Raw genomic sequence first — 11,823 nt, 5'->3', positions numbered from 1 at the left:
TAAATTAAACATTAATGACATACTTTGTGTGTTATATATAATTTTTTATGACATTTTTGTCATGCCATGAATCATCATACTTTTCATGGCATAATTTTGCATGCCATAGAAGGTTATTTTTAATATGTTTATGACATACTATATATGCCTTATTTAATCTTTTACGACATTTTCTTGCATGTCATAAATCATTACACTTTTTGCGACATAATTTTGTATGTTGTAAAAGATTATTTTTAATATATTTCTGGCATACTTTGTATGCTGTATATAATCTTTTACGGTATTTTCTTGCATGTCATAAATTATTACACTTTTCACAACATAATTTTGTCTGCCGTAGAAAGTTATTTTTAATATATATATATATATATATAGAGAGAGAGAGAGAGAGAGAGAAGAAAAGCAAATTCAATGTTCATTACATGAGTAAACTCAATATATGAACACATGATATCACTAAAATGCCCACTTTAGTCCTTGAAAAGCAAATTACAAGATCAGATAGCAAATTATATATACAAATGAAAGCAAAAAGATTATACACAACACAAGCCAATCAAGTCTAATTCATTATTTAGTAAAGAGAGCTAAAGAATCAATTAACTTGGCCAATATAGAAAGGCCCTACCCCAATACCAATTGTAGGGATTCGAAGAGCAAATGTTCCAGCAATAGCAACAACAAGTGCAATCACACATTCCAGAACAATAAAAAAGCACCCAACTTCCTGCAAAGCCAAAGCAAAATAATGAATTAGACTTTTGGGAATCAGGTGCTGTTGCTAAAGGAGAAGCATTTTGGGAAGTTGTAATATTTAATAAAAACACCTTTGGCCGAATTGATTTCACATAACTGTATGTAGCATCAGGCGTCATCTGCTTGTGTTGTAACTATACAACCCAAACAAATTATTAGAAAAAGTCAATTTCAATCGTTAGTTGGTTTTACGGCTTTTTGAACATTGAAGCTCACCAAATAACATAAAACAATGGTTGTGTTGCGTCCCCGACCAACTTTACAATGAACATATCTAGCTCGACGACATGATGCATTTTCTTCAAAAGGGCATAAGAAGCAGGATTAAATTATCATTGTTGATTTCCTCCAAGTAAACAACTTATCATTTATAATAAGAAAAAAAACATACAAAGTGCATACTTAGAACCACCAATAAGATCAGTTCCATGTAGAATACAATCAATTTATTTCATGTCTATTATGAAAATATATCCAATCAATTTACACAACAAATAGATTATATTACTCAAATTATTTGACTATCCAACTTCTCATAGCATGAAACATCCTTGCATTTTGGTGCTAAATCATCTTCACAAATGTGTATGTACAAACATTGCTTGCATATATATCGGGATGATTCAATGATAGGGCCAATACACAAAGCCATAAATCTTAACTAGGTGCATTTGTTGATCACCCTATATCCTAATAGAAGTGAATCAGATGGAGGATGAGGACCAACTGATCAAGCTTTTGGATAAAAAATTTACAATTGAAAAATAATGTATTTAAATTGATTTTCTTAATCATCTTAATCCATAACTGGTGGGATTTCCATCTTTGTTATCTGTTGATGACAAAATTTCATGTGCATCAGATTACCAAAGTTGTTTGAAAATGAATATAACACATGCCTCCAGGAAGATTTAGAGTTTTATTGGAAATAACTGGCACATTTTTGTCATTACTCCAAAGTTGAGACAGTATACATTGCAATTTGTTGAAAACACTAACCATGAATGAAATCCACAACTTGCTATATATCACTCAGTGATGGAGCAAAGACGTAGTCTCTTGTTGGAAGGACCAAATGATTAATACCATGAGCCTGTAACAAATTACCATAATAAGAAATAAATGGAAGAGCTTGGCGAATAACCTTGCACTACAGTGAAATATGGTTAAAGGATGTCAATAAACATGGTGTTACAAAAAAATGATGTAAAATTATTTATGCATCTCAATAACATTCATATGTTATACCACTAATCAAAAAAATAAAAAAGAAATAAACATTATCTCCCTCAGACTTATTTGGTAAAGCTCACATTCCAACAAATCAGAAATACCCAACAAGATTCCAGATGAAGCGAAAGGCCAAAAAGAATTACTTACTCAGATAAGTCTGGGAATGAATGCACTTCAGAAGCAACCTTTAATTAGTGCACTTAGTAAAATAAATGGATGCACTTCAGATAACAAAGTATGCCAAGCTATAAAAAAATGCACAAGTTAAAAAACAAAAAAACAAAAACAAAAACTCACTTGATATAGAGATGTTGGAACCAAAGTCTCATATGGCTCAGTTAAGGTGATCACTTAAAAAACACCAAGATCTTTTAGCCGTTCAACATCGGCAGGGAATGAGATAGCACCTAATAGTACACATTGAAAATGGAGACATGATTTTTGATAAGTAAAACTATAAATGGACATAGTAGAAGCAGCACTAACTTTAGTTCATATTGTAAAGAGCAAATCTCATTATAAGCACTGAACAATTTCTAAAAAAGTCAAAATACATGATGATGGTTTTTTTTAATATATATATATATATATAAATTTCCTGGAGCAGGGGTGTCCTTAGATGAAATCATGATTACGTAAATAAATTAGTAAACCTTGATTATACCAAACTCCAATTGAACATGAATCACATGGCGAAAAAGGTATAAATAAAATAACATAAAATTCTTCACAAAGTGAGAACAAAGCAAGAATAAGATGACATTATAATCCTAAAGTCAACCCTTAAAGATGAAGATGCTGATAAGAGGTGAAACCATTATAATCATTGAAAATTTAAGGGCCACCAAGATGACATGAAAGAGAAAGCATTAGCTAAGCACAAAAATTAATGAAGTAACAAAAACCAGGCACAAGTGAATCTTAAAGTCATAATGTACAAACTAAACAATGATGAAGAAGTTTTCTACTTTACGCAAGTGTTTAGGCTTTTTCTACATGAACATAACTTAAAAGTTTTACGCTAGTCAAACAACAATGTTAGGTACCTAGAAACAAGCATTGGATGGTTGAGATTCATTTCAAGTGTGGATCCCATTATATAGAATTGAATCGAGAGCACACATCAATATTTTGGATAACTTTTTGGACATATTTTCTGATTTTATATATTGTTTGGTAGTCAAACATACTAAAACCATAATTATATCATATTTTAGTTATTACAAGTCTATTGTATCAAGATCAGGGATAGGATCATACAAAAAAAGGGCGTAGGTGAACAAAATTAATTTCCATCCCTTGCTCGTTAAAGTATTGAATCTATTGTCTTATACTAAATAATCCATCCCATTTATTTTAACCAATTATAATAGAATATTAGATCCACTAGCCTATCAGCAGAACAAATTAATTTCTAGCAAAATGGGAGTTTTTAACAATAACGTTCTTTTCTTGATATATATATATATATTGTTAATTTGTATAATATTTTCTTTATAATATTGTTCATGGCTATCCATTCCAAACCAAAAAGAAAACAAATCATTTAGGTCATTGTATCCATTCCTCACATTAGGCATCTCTACCTCCTTGTTATTATAGCTATAGTTTTCCCAAAATGCATGACATAAGAAACTACTACCATTTCTGGCTGGGAAGTAATTACTCTGAAAGTTTTCATTTCGCCAAATAATTGAAAACATACATATTCTACCATCTTTGGTAGCTTTGAAACAAAAAACCTCAAGACATCATTTTTTTCCTTTTTTGTTTCTTTTAGTGACAATGGAATTAGTCATGATATTGGTTTGGAAGAACAACTTAGGAATATAAGTTCCTATCCACATTTTACTTAACAATCATTCATTAGCCACTTTTTCCATGGACAAATTTTATGAGTGTATACATCAATCTTAGCATTCGCATACCACTTTTTGATTTAAACTTCTCAATCGAATCAACAAAAGTCAACAGTGCTGCTATATTAATTAAGATCAGTGCACCAATGATAATCAAAGCAACATCAAGTGATCATCAAGTTACTAGTGGAAGCTCAGTTTTTTTATGTCTTTTATACATAATTAAGCAATTCTAAACAACACAACATAGGTATTATAACCTTTGCTCATCTCTAAGATTTTCAATTTTCAATACACAAAGACCAGAATCTAAAGAATCATTTTGCATGATTTAAAATAGATTCAGCATGTTAAAACAAAGTAGATAAACTAGATTGATTAAAAGAAAGCTGCATGAATTATGGGCACAATTACCTCTTTGAGCAGCATTTGAGTTGTCCTCTTCCTGTTACTTGAGCTGATAATCTTGTTCAAATCTGTCCAAGGCATATAACTCATGATACAGTTCCTGCAACCAAAAGGAAGTTCAATCTTTCCTCCATTCCAGTTCTACAAGATAACATCTATGCATTAACCAAGTTGTAATTTATGAACCACGCGATCTGCTTCACTATTCTAGCTTGTCAAAGAGTAATCATATTTTGCTTGATGGACTAAGCAACTATCTTTAGTGCAGTGACAACTGACAAAGGAGTTGGCACTGAGAAAGTTAAGGGAAGTGATTACAGATATCTGCAAGGTTATTCACCCAAAAAAAAGATATATGCAAGGAAGGTTTGTGCAGGATGGTGGTGACAAGCATGTGAGTGATAGGGGAGATTAGATTTTTAATAGAGTGAGACGTTCTCATGCTATGAGGTCAGAGAACGGGATTAGAGATAGGTGTAACTAAGGAATTCAGAAAGCATATTGAATAAACAGTGGGAGATATGTTGGGTTCACTGGAATGCTAATTCCTAACGTGAGGAATGGATAAACTATAGCTATAGCTATATTGAACAAATGTGTCCCAAACTTAAAATTCCAATTCCATCAGAACATTAAAATACTTTTGTTGTGGCATCATACTCAATTCCCTAGGGTGAACCAATCAACGGGTCAAATGACAGCAGAAAAAAATCCAAACAAAACCAATATCACCACATCAGAGTTGAGATACAAATAAAATCCACTAGACAAAATTTAAGTAGCAATATGAAACCTACCAACCATTCAGTTACACAAACCAGTATAGAATTATTATGTAATTACCTTGAACTAGTTGGGCACAAGAGAGTCCCTTGCTTGTTGATCTTCCCAACACGAATTGAAACAAGCGGAATGCACAAGCACCTAGCTAGCATACCAACTTTTGATGGCTCAAAGTGTTGTTCAATAATAAACATGAAATATGTAAGTTACTAATCAAATGAATTACAACCAAAAATACATATAATAGTAGATTTTTCCCTTTTTCCGTTTTCTGTTTTCTTTCTCAAAGCTTTTACTTCAAGTTCGTCCTTTTCCTCCTCATCATCAACATATGTCTCCTCCTTCTCTTCCTCAACCTCCATTGTATAAGCTCTTTTGTTTCCACCTTTATCTTTGATAGTAGCTTTTCGTTTATGCCGTCAAGGGTGTTGACCCAGTGCTATTTAATAGGATAGTTCGACATGATAATAGGCATTAAGAAATTTAACCAAACAATTTGTGGGCATGTCCTCAAACATAGACCTATAGTAAAGTAACTCAAAGATGCAACATAAATGAAAATCTTTCACCTCAAAATCTACACTATTCATGCATAATATATGATTTGAAATAAGCTCATAAACTAAAATCATATAATGCATCAGCTAAATCATAGAACTAATTATAATACTTGTGTATAACTGCTACTACCTAAAGAAGACAATTACCAATTATATCACATTCATGCACTAAGCAATTTGAAATTTAAAGATCAAAACAACAACAATCATTCTTTTTATCTACAGTTCTTCATAACTGCACAAACCTGTTAGACATACTGCAAAACAGTGGAGAAACTCACGAAATCTGAAAAAATGACACTGATTGACATGCTGCAAATGACTTTGTCATCAAGTTGAGTCAACTGACCTTTTCTTTGAGGAAGCCGAAAGCGAAGAGACAACTGACCTTGATCTTGATCTTTTCGGTAACTTCTACTGGAGTAAAGCAGAGTCGCAAGACTCGATGAGGAAATCGAAAGAGAAGAGACAACTAACCTTTTCTTTGAGGTCACCCCAGGGAGAGTGTCAATCACCTATTTGGAAGTTCATGATCAGAGAGGAGATTACAGAGAGGTCGAATCGTTCGATACAGAGGAGTGTAGAGATCAGTTGGGGTTTGAGATCAATTCATTGAGATTACGTTTGGCTTCGTAGTTTGCATTTCCATGGCTCTTACTGAACCCTAACTTCAAATAAAATGATGAAATCTAAGCTTTTGGAAAAAAAATGATAGAGAGACGGAGAAAAATTGATCTATTCACAGAGAGAGAGAGAGAGAGAGAGTGAGGGTTCGGGCAAAAACATATATAGATAGAATGAGAGGGAGAGTGGTGAACGAGACCTAAATAATGTTTGGGAAATGATTTGTAACCCTAAAATCCTCACCCCTAATCCCCCTAATTTCCATTTCTGACAACTGTTTCTTTTTTTTTTTTTTTTCTTTACTTAATATGGAAATTAGGGGGATTAGGGGGATGTTTTTTAGGGGATGTAGCATGACCCATAATGTTTTTGAGTTTTATCTAGTTTTAGTTATTGTAAGTTTTCAAATATTATAATTTTTTTTTTTACTTTTTAAATTTAAATAATTTATATATATTTAGAAAAAAAATATTTTTTATTTTTTAAAAAAAAATCACTAAATTTAAAAAATATAAAATTTAATATATTTTCATTTATATTATATTTTATTGTATTTTTTTTTACAAATATTTTACTTTTTAGTTGTATCTAAATTAGATACATTTAAAAAAATTAAATTATTAAAAGAAGAAAAAGTATAAAATCAAGATAATTTTGAAAAAAATAATTATAAATCAGTGGGAAGCAATATAAATATTAATAATTAAAATTATAAACTTTTTCATGAACATATAATTTTTTTTTTTTCAAAATCCCACTGGGAGCAATTATCCCTTCAAAGAATACACCAAATTATAAAATAATGTATAAATTATTTTTCACGTTGTCCTCAATTAGGAAAATTTAAGGTGACACGCTTGGTTGGAAATTGTTAGCTTTTTTAAAATAATTAGATTGAAATTTTTTTAATAAAAGTTTTTACGACATGTTAATGCATACCGTGTAAAGTTATAATATTTTATGACATGAAATGTATGTTATCTTAAGTGCAAATATTTTATGACATATTTTTGTATGTCGTGAAAATATACATTTTTACGGCATAGTTTTGCATGCCATAAAAAAATTGGATTGAATTTTTTTTTTTTTTGGTAGAAGTTTTCACGACATGTTAATGTATGCCGTGTATTAATCTTACACCTGGCTCTATCCAAACTTGACAGCAAATGGAGGAGGCATTTCATGCCCTATTCTTTCAAACAGAGCCAGAAGTTTCCATGGCAGATTTGGCAAGGTTGAGCCAGAGGCCTGATGAGAAGGCTACTCAATTTATTGCCAAATTCAAAAGAGCACGAAACAAGTGTAGGGTCATTCTGCCAAAGCCTAAATTTGTGAGATTGACTCAAAATGGTCTAGAGTTTAGGCTCCGAAAGAAGTTTGATTCAACTGAGTTTCAAGACTTGGTAGAATTAACCTATAAAGTGTCTAGATATGAATCTTTACTTAAAGAAGAACAGGATCGAAGTAATGCATTATATAAGACTTGTTATAGGGACCCTAATTATGAAATTAATGCTGCAGAGATCGTAGGGAAAGAACCTATGACCTGTGAGGCGTTAATTCATAAGGACACCACAATAGACCAGCAATTCAAAATGAAAAACCTTCATAGGATGTATTCTTTTGATTTAACAAAAGCAGATGATATTCTTGATCATTTGCTTGTAGCAAATTTGTTAAAGTTACCAAAGGGAGTTAAGATCCCTATCCCAGAAGAACTTAAAGGGAAGATGTATTGTAAATGGCACAATTCTTGGTCTCATTCAACTAAAAAATGTATTATTTTTCCGTACAAGATCCAAGAGCAGATTCGAAAGTGAAGTTTAAAGTTCCCAGCCAAAGCAGAGAATGTTATGGGGATTGACACTAACCCATTCCCAGAGATTGGGGAAGTTATAGCCAATGTTGGTGTGGCAGATTTCCAAAACTTATCTTTGAAGGAATTGGAGGAGGTTAATGTGCAGATGCATGTTGCCAGCTAGACTGCTTTCAAGAAAGATACCAGAAGTTCACCAGCAAATGGATAGAACTTTGCGGACCAAAAGGAGAACTCTAGTGAGGAGGCTCTAGATGATGACTCTCTAGAGGCAACTGTCATGCAAAGGATGTGTCTGAGATGCAGGTTAAGTTACAAATGGCTGAAAGATCTCCCAATTGATGGGAAACAGTATTACAAGGATGTGCAGAGACGTTCTAAACTAACCAGTACCTACAACGAGAGGCCATACCCAACTGGTCCCAGACAGTAGCCATTCTTGATTGGACCACCAGCCGTTAGAGTGTATCCTAAGGCTAAGAGACCTCTACATGAGTTCAGACCACCCAACTACTACAGGATGGAAGGCAATAATCCTGAGAGGAGGCCTGAAGTGGGCTCAAGTTATGGAATCAGAGCCAAAGATTGGCCTCCAAGATCAGCCTTAAACAAAATGGTAGGTAACCACCCTGACAAAAGGATTGAATTAGGCTCAAGACAAGGGATCAGGGCCAAGAAGTGGCCTCCATAGGCAGCTTCGAAGCTGGCTTCGAAGGTAGAAAGAGCTAGTTCAGCAACTAAACTAGTGAGTTCATGGGTACCTGGGGTTCCAGATTGGTTTGCTATGTAGAACAAGCCTAAGGAAATCCCTGCCCAGAGTAGTGTCTTTGGAGACCAGGGCAGAATGATTAAACCTCCCTTGGTGACTCAAAATAATTAGGTATTATTAAAACACCCAAAAACAATGGAACCAAATATGGTTCCAATAATCTCCAGGTCTCAAAGGAGGAAGATCTAGTGAAGGTACACTCAGTATCAAAAGGATCTGAAGGAAAATGGAGAGAGTTCTTTATTGGCCCAGTCAAAAGGCCAGACAAAAGGAACAGAAAGTCCAAAATTGGATCATAGTCCAAAATTGGCTCCTTAGAACAAAAGAAATGTCAGCAAAGAGCAGTTGACTAAAGTTCACACTGAATTGAAAGCCAGGGAAAGATCCAGCTTAGCAAGTCTTGAAAAGGCCTTGATAGAAAGCGATAGTGAGACAGAAGGAGAAGTTGCACTAGGCCAAATGAAAGAAATGGCTGAGGATGAGATGTTTGAAGCCTTCATGGCTGAACAGACATTTTTGGTCGAAAAATCAGCAGGAGCAGACCATTTGAAGGAAATCACTAGTACTGAAGTACCAGAGTGCAACGTGGAAGATGCTTCTGAAATTACATAACGAGTTAGCTTGGAAAATAAACAAGTACAGCCAACAGTTCAGTTTGGCTCATTTCCTCTAGTGTCAGTGAATATGGTGTATATATTGCCACAAGAGTTCCAAGCTGAAGATAGACGCCAAGAAGGTCAGGAAATTGACCCTATTCTAGTTTCTTGTGAAGATTCACAGGTTAGTATGGTTCAAGACGAGTCTGAAGTGGCCACACCAATGGAAACTGAAGATGAGAGTGAGGAAGTGAGTATTAATCTCTCATATCCCTTTGAGTATTCTACAACTTCCATGGCACAGCACGTTAAGCCCTTGTATATCAAGGCTTTTTTTGATGGGATACAAATGAACAAGGTATTGGTGGATAATGGGACAACAGTGAACCTACTTCCGAAGTCCTCTTTGAAGAAACTAAGAAAAAGAAACCCCAGATTAATCCCAACCAGCACAACCATTGCTGGCTTCGCTGGAGATAAGTAGATGGCTCAGAGAATCTTGCCCATTAACCTGAGTGTTGGAACCAGAGATTATATGATGGCATTCTTTGTTACAGATAGTAAGGCCAAGTAAAATGCTTTACTTGGCAGGGATTAGATCCACACCAACAAATGTGTGCCTTCCTCCCTACATCAGAAGATAATGATGGCCTTATACAATGAAGAGACAGAGGAGATCAATGCGGACCCTCGACCCTTTATCGTTTGTATTGACTTTGCAGAGGCCAAGTTGTATATGGAAGGCGTGACACCACTCAGTATAATGAGAAAACTTGATGGTTTAGCCGAAGTGATAGCTGATGAGGAAATAGCACACCTGGAGCACTAAGTGCAGGAGAGTGCTGATAACGAATTTGTCATCAAGAATGATAATGATACCTTGTTGTAGGCAAAAAGATGAAACCCAAGAAGCCAGATCCTTGACTTTAGTTAAGTTTTCAATATTGGATATAAAATTGATAGTCCAGAAGGTTCAAGAACAAGAGAAAGAAGCCACGGTAGTTGGCTGTAAGTAGGAGCAATAACAAGTCACGTCTTTAACCTTTGATAAATACTGTGCATTGGACATCGAAACAAAAGTCTAGGAAATACAGGAGGAAGAAGCCTTATAGACAGACTTTGTCTATGAGGAAGAAGGCAAAGATGTTGAACCAGAGAAAGTGGGAGTAGAACAAAACAAATAAGTTGCTTCGAGGACAAAAGAAATCAAAAGAGAAGCATTAATGAGTGCTCAAGTACAAGACCCCTTATAAGAACTCAATTTAGAGGGAGGTTCTACACAGCAACCCATTTATATAAGTGTTTGGTTAAGTCCTTGTGATAGAAGCTAATTATTGGTTGTCTTAAAACAATATAAGGATTGCTTTGCTTGGTTTTATAATGAGCTGCCTGGATTAGACAGATCATTAGTAGAACATAGGCTCCCTATGAAGCCTAATTTCAAGCTATACAACCAGAAGCCAAGAAGGATGAGTCCTGAAGTGATTCAGAAGGTCAAGGAGGAAATTCTTAGGCTCCTTAAGGCAGACTTTATTAGAACAGCCAGATATGTTGAATAGCTGTCCAATATTAAGCCTGTGGTTAAAAAGAATGGTAAAATGAGGGTATGCATCGATTTTAGAAACCTGAACTTAGCAACTCCAAAAGATGAGTACCCCATGCCCATAATAGACTTATTGGTGAACAGTTCAGCAGGGCACAAGATTTTGTCTATGATGGATGGACATTTTGGTTACAACCAAATTTATATTGCAGAGGAGGATATCCATAAGACAACATTTAGATGTCCTCGGAACATTGGCACCTTCGAATGGGTTAAAATGCCATTTGGTCTGAAAAATACTTAGGCTACATATCAAAGGGAAATAAACACTATCTTTCATGATCTCGTTGGAGGATATTTAGAGTGTTACATTGATGACATTGTAGTAAAATCTCAGTCCATGGAGGAACACTTGGTTCACTTGGAAGCGGCTTTCGAAAGAATGAGAAAGTTCAAGTTGAAGTTTAATTCTCTCAAATGTGCTTTTGGTGTATTGGCTGGAAACTTCTTGGGTTATGTAGTACATAAGAAGGGAATACAGATTGATCAGAATAAAGCCAAAACCATTATTGAGGCTAAGCCTCCATCAAGTAAGAAAGAAGTACAAAAGTTCCTTGGTCAAGTTAATTTCTTCGAAGATTTATTTCTAACACTGCAGAGAAAACTAAAGTATTTTTTTCTTTATTAAAGTTGAAAGATAAAGAGGAGTTTGTGTGGGCAGCAGGGTATCAAACTGCTTTCGAAGAAATTAAAGCCTACTTGGCTAAGCCTCTAGTGCTGATGCCACCCAAGAGCAGCAAGCCTTTGAAGTTATACATTGCTGTAGCAGAGGATTCATTAGGAGCTTTCCTAGCCCAGGACAATGAAGAAGGC

The 11,823-nt window shown here is 34.5% G+C and overlaps 1 long non-coding RNA gene across 8 annotated transcripts; it reads right to left on the bottom strand.

Annotated features, from left to right (window-relative positions):
* Window positions 1–456: 456 nt before the first annotated feature.
* Window positions 457–6,438, bottom strand: LOC114320170 (uncharacterized). Of its 8 annotated transcripts, none has more exons than XR_014363509.1 (8): window positions 5,952–6,431; window positions 5,103–5,481; window positions 4,266–4,359; window positions 2,290–2,399; window positions 1,759–1,852; window positions 976–1,058; window positions 831–893; window positions 457–730 (listed from the first exon to the last, which is right to left on the bottom strand). It is a non-coding gene; the product is annotated as an uncharacterized LOC114320170 (long non-coding RNA). The 8 variants fall into 8 exon arrangements; XR_014363512.1 differs by having other exon boundaries at window positions 857–893; XR_014363508.1 differs by lacking the exon at window positions 976–1,058.
* Between the last annotated feature and the right edge of the window lie 5,385 nt (window positions 6,439–11,823).

This window comes from Camellia sinensis, chromosome 3 (assembly GCF_055761805.1).
Source record: "Camellia sinensis isolate YWXY chromosome 3, ASM5576180v1, whole genome shotgun sequence".
NCBI classification, from domain to species: domain Eukaryota; kingdom Viridiplantae; phylum Streptophyta; class Magnoliopsida; order Ericales; family Theaceae; genus Camellia; species Camellia sinensis.
This window is presented reverse-complemented; position numbering and strand designations above follow the sequence as displayed.